The sequence below is a fragment of the Zalophus californianus genome, chromosome 6 (assembly GCF_009762305.2).
Source record: "Zalophus californianus isolate mZalCal1 chromosome 6, mZalCal1.pri.v2, whole genome shotgun sequence".
In the NCBI taxonomy this organism is placed as follows: Eukaryota; Metazoa; Chordata; class Mammalia; order Carnivora; family Otariidae; genus Zalophus; species Zalophus californianus.
The window spans coordinates 43,235,998-43,249,677 of NC_045600.1; the positions used below are offsets into that span (position 1 = coordinate 43,235,998).

General features: G+C 41.3%; 1 protein-coding gene across 4 annotated transcripts in view; it reads right to left on the reverse strand.

Moving 5' to 3' along the window:
- PELI2 (pellino E3 ubiquitin protein ligase family member 2) overlaps positions 1 to 13,680 on the reverse strand; it is a 556,167-nt gene that overhangs the window by 423,612 nt on the left and 118,875 nt on the right. Inside the window, exon 2 of one of the 4 annotated variants that reach the window (XM_027571666.2) lies at positions 1,387 to 1,488. The exons of the other annotated variants lie outside the window; for them this stretch is intronic. The gene's annotated coding sequence lies outside the window, so the exon portion shown is untranslated. The remainder of the gene's footprint in view (positions 1 to 1,386; positions 1,489 to 13,680) is intronic. 4 annotated transcript variants of the gene reach the window in all.

A 13,680-nucleotide genomic window follows, 5' to 3' on the forward strand; every position in this document is an offset into this window, starting at 1 on the left:
ACCACCAACCCCCAGAAGACTCTCTGATACACGAGCTGCTGACAGCCTGGTATGCAATATTCATTGGAAAGGTTATGCTATGACTCTGACCTCCAAATTCCCCATAATAAATGTGACTGGGCTAGGAAGCAAATTAAACCCGACCCGGCATCATTCCTTATCCAAAGAGCAGGATTCTTCAGATTCCCACTTTCTCCTTTGATGACTTACTCAGTCTTTATCCTACCTTTAAAGAAATTCAAATAACATCAACAACTTTCAGGACTTATTTTTCCCCCTTTGTATCTCTGAGGAATTCAGTTACAGTGTATGAGAAAGGCCATGGATTCAGGACTCCTGGATTTTCTGCCACAGTGATGTCAAAGAAAGACCGTTTCTTCATGTGGGGCAGCTATAGGTCATGTGGCATGTTGGCTGTGGGACGTTATCAGGTAGCATCTCAGCAAGAGATTAAAAACTGCTTATAGAAACTGCTCAACTAGGCAATCCATCTCCCACAAGGATTTTAGCTTCCTATCCAAACAAAAGAATAATCTGGAGGTGATTTAGTCAATAATGACCACAAATCCCAAAAGTTACAAGTTTTCAATTTGTTTTTTTAAAATGAAAATAGCTTCTATAAAATATAAATAATTCTCATTGTAGAGTATACTAAGGCAATCCAGGAAAGCATGAAGGAGAAAGTAAAATATATATATATTTCAACTGATATCATCACCCAGAGATGACTCATGTTAACATTTGGCGAACACTTATTGAGACTTCTTTTTGTGAGTATATACACACACAATTTTACATAAATAGAATCGAAGCCAACTTAAAGATTTAGGACCCACTTTATTCCCTCTCAAGTATCATAGACAACTTTCTAAGTTATTAGAGACCTAAATTATTATTTTAAGAGATGCATAATATTCCATTATATAAATTGTGGGAGTCACAAAATTACTTACCTACACTCATGCATACAAAGAAATAATGGCTTCTTTATGGGTCATGAATGGACCCATTCACCAACCAGTGGAGAAAAAAATAATTTAGTCCAAACTCTCAGAATCATCCCATATTGTAAACTGTCCCCAAAGGATAATATTCTTCTGTGGCAAAATGCTCAATCTCTCACATTCATGCCTCTCTCATGGCTTCTTTCAAAGAAAGCATCTGGCTATATGGCAAGAGAGGATACAGATCATGTGCCATTGCAGTGGAAAGGGAGAAGGATTCCCAGATGCATCTCCCTTGGGGCTTTCTGGATCCCAGCTGGGACTTCCAGTGTGTGGCAAGTCTTACCTGCTCCCTGAACTGAGGCTGCCGAGGTGCAACTGGCCATTTTCTTTTTGTTCGAGCAATAAGCAAAACCCACCCCTGCTAGAACCCACCACATACCACTGTGGTCAAGGCCATCCCCAGAATGGTACGGAGCTCCCAGGCAACTACATCAGACGTAGGGCTGACCAAGAAAACACACTTGAAAGGAGGCTCAGGATCCTGTTAAAGACAGAAATTTTGTAAGCCTGGAGTGGCTGCCCAGTTATCCCATCCAGGGGGCAGGCCTGCTGTGGTCTCAGCCAATTCACCCTGATCTCAAAGGTCCCAATTCCGGTAGTTTCCTCCACCTGCCCAAACCTCTACCCTTTCCCTGGTGCTCTCAGCCCCTCCACACCTCCTTGAGGTTGTAGTGTCTGGTACGTCCTTGGCCTAGAACCCTCTTGATAGTAGTGCCTGTGACCAGTAAAACGCCATCCTGTTGGGTTTATAACTTCCCTAGAGGAGTCAGGTGTCCCACAACCTGTCTCCCTATCCTTTGTGGAGTCCAGAGTCCCCCATCAGAATCTTTCTCTCTGCTCTGTGTCTCCGTGGTACTTTATACTCACCCATCAGAGCACTTAGCACACTCAGCACACTTCCTCTTCTCAGCTGCAAGCTCCCATAAGGGTAGAGACCGTGTCTTCTGTGTTCTCTATTGAGCTCCCACCACCCCACCCGGGGCCAGAGGCATTATAGATGCTCAAAACACACTTGAGAAATGGACAAACAAGAGAACAAATGAAGAAATGTCTATATAAATGAGGCTCCTGCACCAGTGGGACCTCAGGAGGGCCATTTCTAGTAAGGAATGCTGTTTTATTTTCTGGGTCTGTCAGAACCCAGATAGGATCCCTGCACAGAATCTTGTTCCCACCCTGACATAAGCTTCACTGTGTCTGGACACCAGATTGGATACTAAAGAACAGGAGACAGGAGGAAGTCTAGGCGTTCAGAAACACACTGCTTTCTGACACCTAGAGAGAAAAAGAAGGCAGGAGGGGAGGGTGGGGGCAGGGAGTGGGGGAAGGACTGGAGGGAGGGGGAAGGAGGAAGAGAGTGCAAGCAAACACTACAAGCCGCCTGGAGACCTGCCATGCTCCATCTCTGCCCTGCTCTCACATTATAGTGTCTTACACTTACTAAGAGGTGAGAATCTACCCTTCATGATTTATCAAACAACTCTAATAGGTACGTTTTATGGTCTGGGTCATATCCTTTCATGAGCCTCATTATTTAAAAACAGTTTTACAGCATTGAGAAAAGAAAATGTATCATAAATTGTTTTTCACTAAGTGTCAATTAGCAGTTCTGTTTAAGTACTGCTTCTAAATCCAAAGCAAGAAAGTTGTTTGTGCTAAATAATATGTTGCTATGATAGGGTAATTGTCAAAAAGATAAGTTCACATATTTTAATCCACTGAGATAAACTATAAAAGTCTTTGATTTTCATTACAAAAAATACTGTTTTGCCAACCTCTGAAAAAAATGCTTCTGGATTTCTCCCATTGTTTGTTTCCCTGATTTAAAAAAAAAAAAAAAAGTTGCTGGGGCATCTGGCTGGCTCAGTTGGTAGAACATGCGACTCTTGATCTCAGGGTTGTAAATTCAAGCCCCATGTTGGGTATAGAGATCACTTAAAAATACAATCTGAAAAAAAAAGTGTTACTGATATTTTAACACAAGTGAAACATGTAAATATAATTGGCTCTCACCAGCAAATAAATCTGGAGTTGGGGGGCAGGGAGAGAATCAGGATTTTCCTTGTACTATGGAACTTATGGAATAAGCTAGGAAAGTTTACTAATTACCTTGCTTTATGACAAGTGCCTGTGCTCCAGATGTATCTACTAAAAAATCCCTTAAACTATCTTAGAGGTATACTTCTAAAGCAAAATATTATTCATTTCTAGCTTTTCGCGAGAGTAAAATACTGACATCTTTTTGCTGGATGGAGGTGGGGAGGTGTCATCCAGCCATGCCTTTATCTCCGACCCAGGGCAAAACTGACTCCAAACACACTGTCCCTCATGGCCCTCATTCATCTCTGCTTCAGCCTGATGTGATACTGGTCTACTCCCCACAGTGTCACCAGCACAGTGTCCCCGCCCCCACCTAAACAGCCTACATTGGAAATTCTGGGATGTGGTTACCTTCTCTTCCATTTGGATTGTCCTTCAATCTTGCTCTAATAAAACCTCATCCAGGAGAGCTGCTCTCCAGCATCGTGCCCACAGCTAACAATACTGTGACGATGTATACTTAAAATATTCTGATGAGGGTATATCTTACAGTAAGTGCTCCTACCACACACACATATGCACAAAATAACAATAACAACAACAACAACAATGGGGGTAAGAAAAAAGGAAGTGATGGATAGATACATCTATGTCCTTGAAGGTGGGGATGATTTCACAGGTGTACACTTCTCCCCAAATGCAGTGAGTTGTGCACACTAAGTATACATAGCTTTTTCCATGTCAATCATACAACAATAAAATTGTTTTTAAAAAATTAAAAATTTTTCAAATTAAACAACAACAACAACCTTGTCCATCCATGGCTCTCTCTCAGTTGATGGCCTAGCATAGCTGGCTGCTAAGATCATGTTAAATTTTTCTTCCTCCAAGACCACCACTACTGATCACAGGCTGTATAAAAATCAGCATTCTATTCACCCAGGAATAAAAGATAATCATTAAGAGGCATCATGCTACAAAATTCTACTTCCAGGCTTACAAATGCAAGTTATGAAAGATGGTACATCTCAAATTAGTAAGAATAAAGTGCTACTCTGGAAAGTCTTTACTAAAACCAAAGCTGATAACTGAGTTTATAGCTGGTCAAAATCAGTATTTTCATATTTAATAACAAAAGCAAAGAAATAGTGGCAACATAGAAGCCAAGAAAAGGTATTTTGGCAGAAGGGTCCAGATCTTAGAGTTAATGAAACTTTCCCTACACAAGCCCCATGAGCTTAGGCATCTTGATAACATCACAGATGGTATTTCAAAGCCAAAATGCAATCACAGAGCTAAGTAGTACATGTTTCATAACTTCAAGATTCAAAGGAGATTTCTGCATCTTCTCAAAAACCTTTGAAATAATTACGTAAGGATGTAATCACAATTTTCCACTCATAACATTTCTGGAGATGTTGTTCTGGTGTATCTCAAAGTTTTTGGAATCACGGTTTGAAACAATGTGATTTGATTAAGTGTGGGAAATTTTCCAGGGTGAGTACATTAGCATGTAATTCATGTTTTTATACACAGATTATGAAATGCACATTGCTATTTAGCTTTCTCTCAATTCTTCTAACTCCTCTATTTTTAATCCCTTTAATTTTTATGAAAAGGTCTTCTTTTTTCACCATTATTTTCCTTAATCCTAACTTCAAACAAAGTATGTATATGACCTTATTTTCTAGCAACCCTTGAAAATATATTTCCCTACCAGTGCCTGTCTTTCTTTGGTGTCATTTACCTGCAACAATTCTTGGTAGTGGTGTCCAAAGTCATAACAGTTACCATTTACTGGCTGCTTACTATGAGCCAGGCACAGTATTATCTCACTTAATTTACCAAAAACACAGTTGTAAATTCCCTTGTTCCTTTTGCTTGGTAGAATTTATTAAAGCCCCGTTTATTAGTGTGAGAATTAGCAGCAGCTTCACTGCTTGGAGGAGACTAAAAACACAATCCACTCTGTATTCAAGTCCAGAGACTAAACATGGCTGCCGGGTCCAGCTGGCCACAGGAAGCATCTGGATGATTTCATTGAACGCCTTTAGAAATATTTCTCACTGGGCTAATTCAAGGAAAATGGCTTGTCACAGATTATATCTGACTATAATAAGTAGCTAAAATGCTTTCCCAATAAATATTGTAAAATGAAACAGGTGTGAAGCCATGGCGGGAAAATCAGTGGCCAAGGAGTACTGCAAGAATTACGGGCCAACCTTCCAGCAGAAGGCCGATCCCTAGGTTACACTGGGGAGCCATGTTACCAGAATATTTCCCCCGGTGCTTTCAAGAAATTCATCATTTATTCAGGCATTCATTTAATAAATACTGACATACTATATAAAGGCACTCTACTGGGTCTTAGCATGACAGGAAGCTGAATGCATTTCAGCCTTAAGGAGTTGCTGACTGGTGGGAATGAGAGGACCTGATAGGATCTGGATGACGCATTGCCACCCAAATAGGTACAGAATGTGTCCTGCTGCGTGTAAAGAAAACCCAAATCCCTGAGTTGAAGGCGGTGCCAAAGGGCAGTGAGTCTGGGCTGGTTGGAGAGAAAAGGCCTATGGAGGATGCTGAAAGAAAACAAGGTGGGGGTGCTGGGGACTGGAAACAGCTCTCCTTCCCACCAGAGCAGGTGCCGGGGGCTAGGGGCATGCAAGCTGAGAGCGGAGTCTGGGCTGATTAGCCTCTAGTGACTGCCTGCTGTGTGGGAGGAGGTGGAGCAGAGTGGGTACCAGGCAACCCTGGAGGAAGGCCATTACCAAGGACACAGTTACAGGCCGGTTTGCTGGCTTGTTTGCCTCTATGACATTCTGTGAGCTGTGTGCAGGGCCAGCCCTGAGAGAGGAGTGAGCAGCACCTCCAGGATCCAATACAGGGCTCAGAAGGGCTGAAAGTTAGTATATTCAGCAAAGTTCCCAAGAAGTGGAGCTGTGAACTGAGGAGCCACCCACCCTGAGGCTTATGAGTCCACACAAAGGAGAACCAAGGTGGTGAGGAAGCAAGTAGCCCTTGAGGGAGAGAATAGGCCCTGGGATTCTTCTACACTCCCAAGATACCCATGATGATAATGATGATGATGATGCTAATGTACTGAGTGCTTACTATGTCTGAGCATTTTTTTCTTAAAGATTTACATATGCTATCTCATTTAACCTTCAGAATAACTGTATGTGGTAAATATTATTATCCCCATTTGACAAATTATAAACCTGAGCACAAAAGAGGTAATAGAACTTCCCCAAGGTCTGACTGCTAATACCCAACAGAGCTAGATTTCTAACCCAGGTTGTCTGCTTTTGACCAATACTGTTAATCACTCAGCAATTCTGCCCCCTTGAAAAGGTCATGCTTCAGGGAAATGAAAATCCATACAGTCATGATGCCAGCCGAGTACCAGTCAACACAGGCAGATAACTGGGACACCTTGGCCACATAAGTGCAGGACATGGCTTTGGGTTCCCAACAGTTGATTTGTTTAGAAAGTCTTCACTCTGCCTGATGTGGAAGTAGAATAGAAGAAGTTCATGCTGGGGGTGTGAAGACGTCAGCAGGTCCTAAAAGTCAGTAGAACAGCAGGATAAGTGTCAACCCTGTCCCCCCCACCCCGCCATGATGCTCTCTGTATGAACGAACAATGAAGGACATTTTGTCACAATTAATGTGTGCATCAAGTCTTGTCCGTATCCAGAGCATGAGCTTCCAATGGGCAACTTCTCTTAAAATTCTAATATATCATTTCTAAGGATAGAGTTACACAAATGTACTTCTCTAGTAATTCCCTTATATCTTAAATTATAAAATTTAGAAGACAAGGCAAAGAAAATATAACTCCTGGATTTCAGGTATTTTTGGTGGAGGATGTAGGGGAAGAAGGATAATAAAAGAACATTGGGAAAAAAGGTTTATGTTTACATAAAAACCTATACATGAATGTTCATAGTATCTCTGTTCTTAATAGCCCAAAACTGGAAACAACTCATGTCCTTCACTGGGTGAAGTTAACAAACTTGCAGTACATCCAACCCATGGACTACTACTCAGCAGAAAAAAAAAAAGCTGGACTATTGATACATGCCAAAAAAAACCCTGTACTTGCTACTCATTAACCTCCATTCCTATGGGGCTGACCACGTATCCTTTCTTTCATATACTCTTAAGAATGCTGGGAGAAAAGAATGTAGCAATCCTATAATAGTCTGGAAAATTAAGTACTTGGGAAAGTTTGTATTAGGCGAGGCTGTTACCAGTGTTACATTAAGTTTTGTATAAGGAGTAGTTTGCTGGATCTGGCTTGTACCATTCATGAAAGCTAGTTGGGCACATCTCTCCCCAACTCCATGTTCAGTGACATCACAATGTTAACTTAAAATTAGTCATGATTGGAATATTTATATCATGGAAATCAACAAATCAGAGGTTTCCCTTACCCTGAGAGCTAGTTATTAAAGCTGAACCAGCACACCAATGTGGATAAGTCACCTAAAATGTTCTAAAAGACTCCAAGAGTAGGCATTGTAGATAATCCAAGACAGGGAAGTCTAAATCAGTTCATGTAATCCTCACTACCCCATTGACAACAGTTCTGAACCAGACACATTTCTCAAACCAGAAACGGGACTTGAGTGGAAAAACCTGGGAGGTCTAAATAGGGAAAATATTTGAGTTTTGATAAATAAAGTGCTTTCACATTGCCAAGGAACATGAAAAGAATAGATCAGTTCCCGAAGTCCTGGGAAAATAAAATGGCACCCAGCACAGTGAGACAGGTTACTGAAAGGGAAGAAACCTGATCAAGGTCATATTAGGCCACCAGCAGGTGCTGTTTTTCCATCTTGAGGATGGTAACTCAGCCTACAGAAATCATTGCCTTCGAATGCCTTACAAAAATTTTTGATAATGAAAAACCTGTATCCTAAAAAAGCATTTGACAAAATCCAATACCTAACCATGATAAAAACCCTCAGCAAACTAGGAATAAAGGGGAAATTCTTTCACTTGATAAAGAATATTTAAAAAAACCCTACAACTAATACATACCTAATGAAAAAATACTTAATATTTTCCCCCTAAGATAAGAAAAAAAGGCCAGGTTGGTTCTGTCTTGTTCAACACAGGACGTTCTCAACTCTTACTCAATATGGTACTGGAAGTTTTATGTTGCAATAGGTAAGAAAAAGAAACAAAAGGTATATGAATTGAAAAGAAGAAAATAAAAATGTCTCTATTTGCAGATAACATGATTATCTATGTAGAAAGTCCCAAGAAATTTACAAAATCAAAAACAAAACAGAAAACCTTCCTAGAGCAAGTGAAGTCAACAAAGCTGTAGGATACAAGATCAATATTAAAAAAAAATTGATCACATTTTTATATACTGATAATGACACACAAAAAATGAAATTTAAAACATAATACCATTTATAATCATGCCAAAGAAAATGAACACTTAGATGTAAACTTAACAAAACATGTACAGAATCTGTATACTGAAAACTACAAAATACTGATGAAAGAAATCAAAGAGGACCTAATAGAAGAGAGAGATACCACGTTCATGGATTGAAAGACTCAACATAGGGACTTCCGGGGAAGATCTTGAGCTCATCTTGTCCCATGAGTACAACTAGATAATACCCACATCAGTGTCAATAACCCAGAAAATGATCTGACAACTGGGAGGTTCTCTACAGCTCAATGTGAGGAAGAGGCCACAGTACAGAGGGTAGAAAGGGAAGAGACATAATTGGGAGCTAAATGGACCCAAGGGATGGTCCATGGGAGGGAGGGATACAGCAGGCATGAAGAGGGGGGAGAAACAGACCCTCACACCAAACACCCCACACTTGGGGATCTTTCATGGGGAAGACAAATCTCCATAACATTTGGCTTTGAAAACCAGAGGGGCCTAATTTCTGAAGTTTTTACAACCAGTGGGTCTTAACACCTAGAACTTTAAAAATCAGCAGGCTGGGCTCTGGGAAAGCGTGAAGGGCAGTAGGAAACAGGGTCCCCACTCCTAAAGAGCCAACACAACAAAAAGCCCCAGGGAAATACAGCATAGAAGCAGCAGTTTTTAAAAAACACCTGGGGCATACGGGAGGGAGAGTTATTTACTAACCTCAGAGTACGTGCTGGAGAGGCAGGTATCTTTTGTAGATTTCTCCAGGGAAGAAGGAGCTGGCAGGGACAATTTCCCTCCCCCACCCCCAGCCTAGATATATGGACACCTATGGAAGCCAGGATAGAATCAATACTCTCCATCTAGCTTGCTAACAGCATGCCCCTCCCCATGATCTCCGATTGACTTGCCTCCTCCAGCCCTGTGGCAGGAGTTTTCTAAAGTGGCTCCAGGTGTCCTTCCACAGCAGACCTGCTCAAACCTTCCTAACACCATGTGCCCCACCCACACATTCCCCTATGGACTTCCCTCCAACATGCCCTTGGCCGGAGCCCATCCAAAGCAGTGCCACGAGCCTAGCAGTGTGCAAGCAGCCCTGACAGGGGCCAGTACCACTCCAAAGTGACCCCTGCCTCAGGAAGAGGGGACAATAACAACATACTCTCTGACTACAGGCCCAGCAATAGGCTGAGGGCAGACATCCGGTCTGAATGCAGCCCCCACCACCCCCTCACCAATGAAACCTTCTCAGGGACAACAGAGGGAAAGCACTCTGCAGTTCCATGCTACTGCATCTCTGGAAAACATCTGGCCTGACTCAACTCAAGCCCAGAGCAGCCCCAGACTGGTCCACAAACAACACAGGAACCAAACCCTGCCCACAACAGTCAAAGAGAGCCAGTGCAGACAACTGGACTAAAGGCAAAAGCAGCTCAGCCACAACAAAAGGATGCACAGAACACACATAGACACCACTGTAACACCATGTTCTGGTGCACAGGGGACATTGCACTGTAGGGCACTACAGGACCTCTTCTTCATAAAGCCACTGCCTTCAAGAGCAGGAGATGTAGCTGACTTTCCTAACACACAGAAACAGACATAGAGGGTTAGACAAAATAAGGAGACAGAAGGATACGTCCCAAGTGAAAGAACAGGACAAAATCAAAGTAAGAAACCTAAGTGAAATAAAAATCATTAATATGTCTGATAGAGAATTTTAAGTAATAATCATAAAGATACTCACTGGACTTGAGAAAAGAGTGGAGGACCTCGATGAAATCCTCAACAAAGACATATAAAACATTAAAAAAAAGAGAGAGAGATAAAGAACTGAGATGAAGAACTCAGTAACTGAAATTAAAAATACACTAGGGGAGGGGCACCTGGGTGGCTCAGTCGTTAAGCGTCTCCCTTCGGCTCAGGTCATGATCCCAGGGTCCTGGGATCGAGCCCCGCATCAGGCTCCCTGCTCTGCAGGAAGCCTGCTTCTCCCTCTCCCACTTCCCCTGCTTGTGTTCCCTCTCTTGCTGTGTCTCTCTCTGTCAAATAAATAAATAAAACCTTTAAAAAAAATACACTAGGGGAACCTGGGTGGTTCAGTTGGTTAAGTGTCTAACTCTTGATTTCAGGTCAGGTCATGATCTCAGGGTCGAAGGATTGAGCCCTGTGTTGGGCTCTGTGCTGGGTGCAGAGCCTACTTAAGGTTCTCTCTGCCGCTCCCCACCATCCGCACATGTGATCTCTCTCTCAAAAAAAATTAAATTAAATTAAAAAATAAAAATACAGACACATGAAAAAGTGCTCAACATCGCCTGGCATCAGGGAAATCCAAATCAAAACCTCAGTGAGATACCACCTCACACCAGTCAGAATGGCTAAAATTAACAAGTCAGGAAACAACAGATGTTGGCGGGGATGTGGAGAAAGGGGAGCCCTCCCACACTGTTGGTGGGAATGCAAGGTGGTGCAGCCACTCTGGAAAACAGTATGGAGGTTCCTCAAAAAGTTGAAAATAGAGCTACCATACGATCCAGCAATTGCACTACTGGGTATTTACCCCAAAGATACAAATGTAGTGATCCGAAGGGGTACGTGCACCCCGATGTTTATAGCAGCAATGTCCACAATAGCCAAACTGTGGAAAGAGCCAAGATGTCCATCGACAGATGAATGGATAAAGAAGAGGTGGTATATATATACAATGGAATATTATGCAGCCATCAAAAGGAATGAGATCTTGCCATTTGCAACGACGTGGGTGGAACTGGAGGGTATTATGCTGAGTGAAATAAATCAATCAGAGAAAGACATGTATCATATGACCTCACTGATCTGAGGGATTCTTAATCTCAGGAAACAAACTGAGGGCTGCTGGAGTGGTGGGGGGTGGGAGGGATGGGCTGGCTGGGTGATAGACACTGGGGAGGGTATGTGCTATGGTGAGTGCTGTGAATTGTGTAAGACTGTTGAATCACAGACCTGTACCTCTGAAACAAATAATACATTATATGTTAAAAAAAACAAAAAACAAAAAAGAAGAAGATAGCAGGAAGGGAAGAATGAAGGGGGGGAAATCGGAGGGGGCGACGAACCATGAGAGACTATGGACTCTGAGAAACAAACTGAGGGTTCTAGAGGGGAGGGGGTGGGGGGATGGGTTTGCCTGGTGATGGTTATTAAAGAGGGCACATTCTGCATGGAACACTGGGTGTTATACGCAAACAATGAATCATGGAACACTACATCAAAACCTAATGATGTAATGTATGGTGATTAACATAACACAATAAAAAACAATACACTAGATGGAATAAATAGTAGATAAAGGAAGCAGAAGAATGGATCGGCGACCTGGAGGACAGAGTAGTGGAAAACAATCAAGCTGAACAGGAAAGATAAAGAACAATAATAATGAATGAAAACAGACTTAGGGAAATCAGTGACACCATCAAGTATAATAACATTTGCATTATAGGGATCCCAGGAGAAAAGAGAGAAAGGAGGGCAGAAATTTTATTGGAAGAAATAGCTGAAAACTTCCCAAATCTGGGGAAGGAAACAGAAATCCAGACCCAGGAGGCACAGAGAGACCCTAACAAAATCAACCCAAAGAGGTCCACACCAAGACACATAGTAATTAAAATGGCAAAAAGTAGTGATAAAGAGAGAATTTTAAAAACAGCACAGTTATATACAACGGAAACCCCACAGGGCTCTCAGCTGATTTTTCAGCAGAAACTCTGCAGGCCAGAAGAGAGTGGCATGATATATTCAAAATGCTGAAAGAAAAAAACCTGAAACCAAGAATATCCAGCAAGGCTATCATTCAGAATAGAAGGAGAGATAAAGGTTTCCCAGACAAACAAAGTTAAAGGAATTCATGATCACTAAACCACCCTACAAGAAATGCTAAGGGGATTAAGAGTACACTTATGATGAGCAATGAGTAATGTACAGAATTGTTGAATCACTATATTGTACACCTAAAACTAATATAATACTGCATGTTAACTATACTGGAATTAAAATTTTTAAAAAAAGACAAAACTGACATACAGTTTTATGCAATCCCTATCAAAAATCCTCAGCAAGATATTTTGTAGATACAGACAGCATGGCAAAGAAACTTGAATAGCTAAAACAATTTTGAAAAAGAATTAAGTGGGAGGAGAATCATTCCAACTTCATAGCCAAAAAACAAAACAAAACAAACAAAAAAGAAGAACCTTGACTTAAGTCTTTTATCTTATGCAAAAATTAACTCAAAATGAATCACAGACTTAAATATAAAATATAAAATTAAATATCATAGTGTTTTTATAATTTGTCCAGCAGGTTTCCAGTCATTACCAAAGACCACAGGGCTTGGGCGGGGGGACTGGGGGACGGCGGCAAAGGTGGGGGCTCAGGAAGGCAGGGGAAACTATAAAACTTTTGGAAAATAATAGGAGAACTTTGGAATCTAGGGCCAAGCAAAAGATTCTTATACTTGAAAACAAAAACATAATTCATACAAGAAAAAAATTGGTAAGTTTGATCTCACCGAAAATAAAAATTTTGCTCTGGCCACCTAGGGTGGCTCAGGTGGTTTAAGTGTCTGACTCTTGTTTTTGGCTCAGGTCATGATCTCGTGGGTCATGGGATTGAGCCGTACACCAGGCTCCGCTCAGCGGGGAGTCTGTGTGAAAGATTCTCTGCCTCTCCCTTACCCCCACTCATGCACATGTGCTCTCTCTCTCTCAAATAAATAAATAAATCTTAAAGACTGGAGTTTAAAATAAAAAAATAAATTAAAAATTTGCTCCATAAAAGACCCTCTTAAGAAGACGAAAAGACAAGTGACAGACTAGGAGAAAAGACTTGCAAAGCACATATCCAACAAAGGATCAGAATCTAGAATATATAAAAACTCAACATTAAAAAACAATCTAATTAGGAAATCAGCAAAAGACATGAACAACATGTCATCAAAGAGGGTATACAGATGGCAGATAAGCAAATGAAAAGATGTTCAACGACATTAGCCATTAGGGCAATGCAAATTAAAAGCACAATGAGGTATCACTACACACCTTTCAGAATGGCTAAAATGAAAAAGAGTAACAGTACCAAATATTGCCGAGGATGCAAAAACCTAGATCATCCACTGATTGCTTCTGAGAATGAAAAATAAAACAGCCACTCTGAAAACAGTTTGGCAGTTTTATATAAAACTAAACA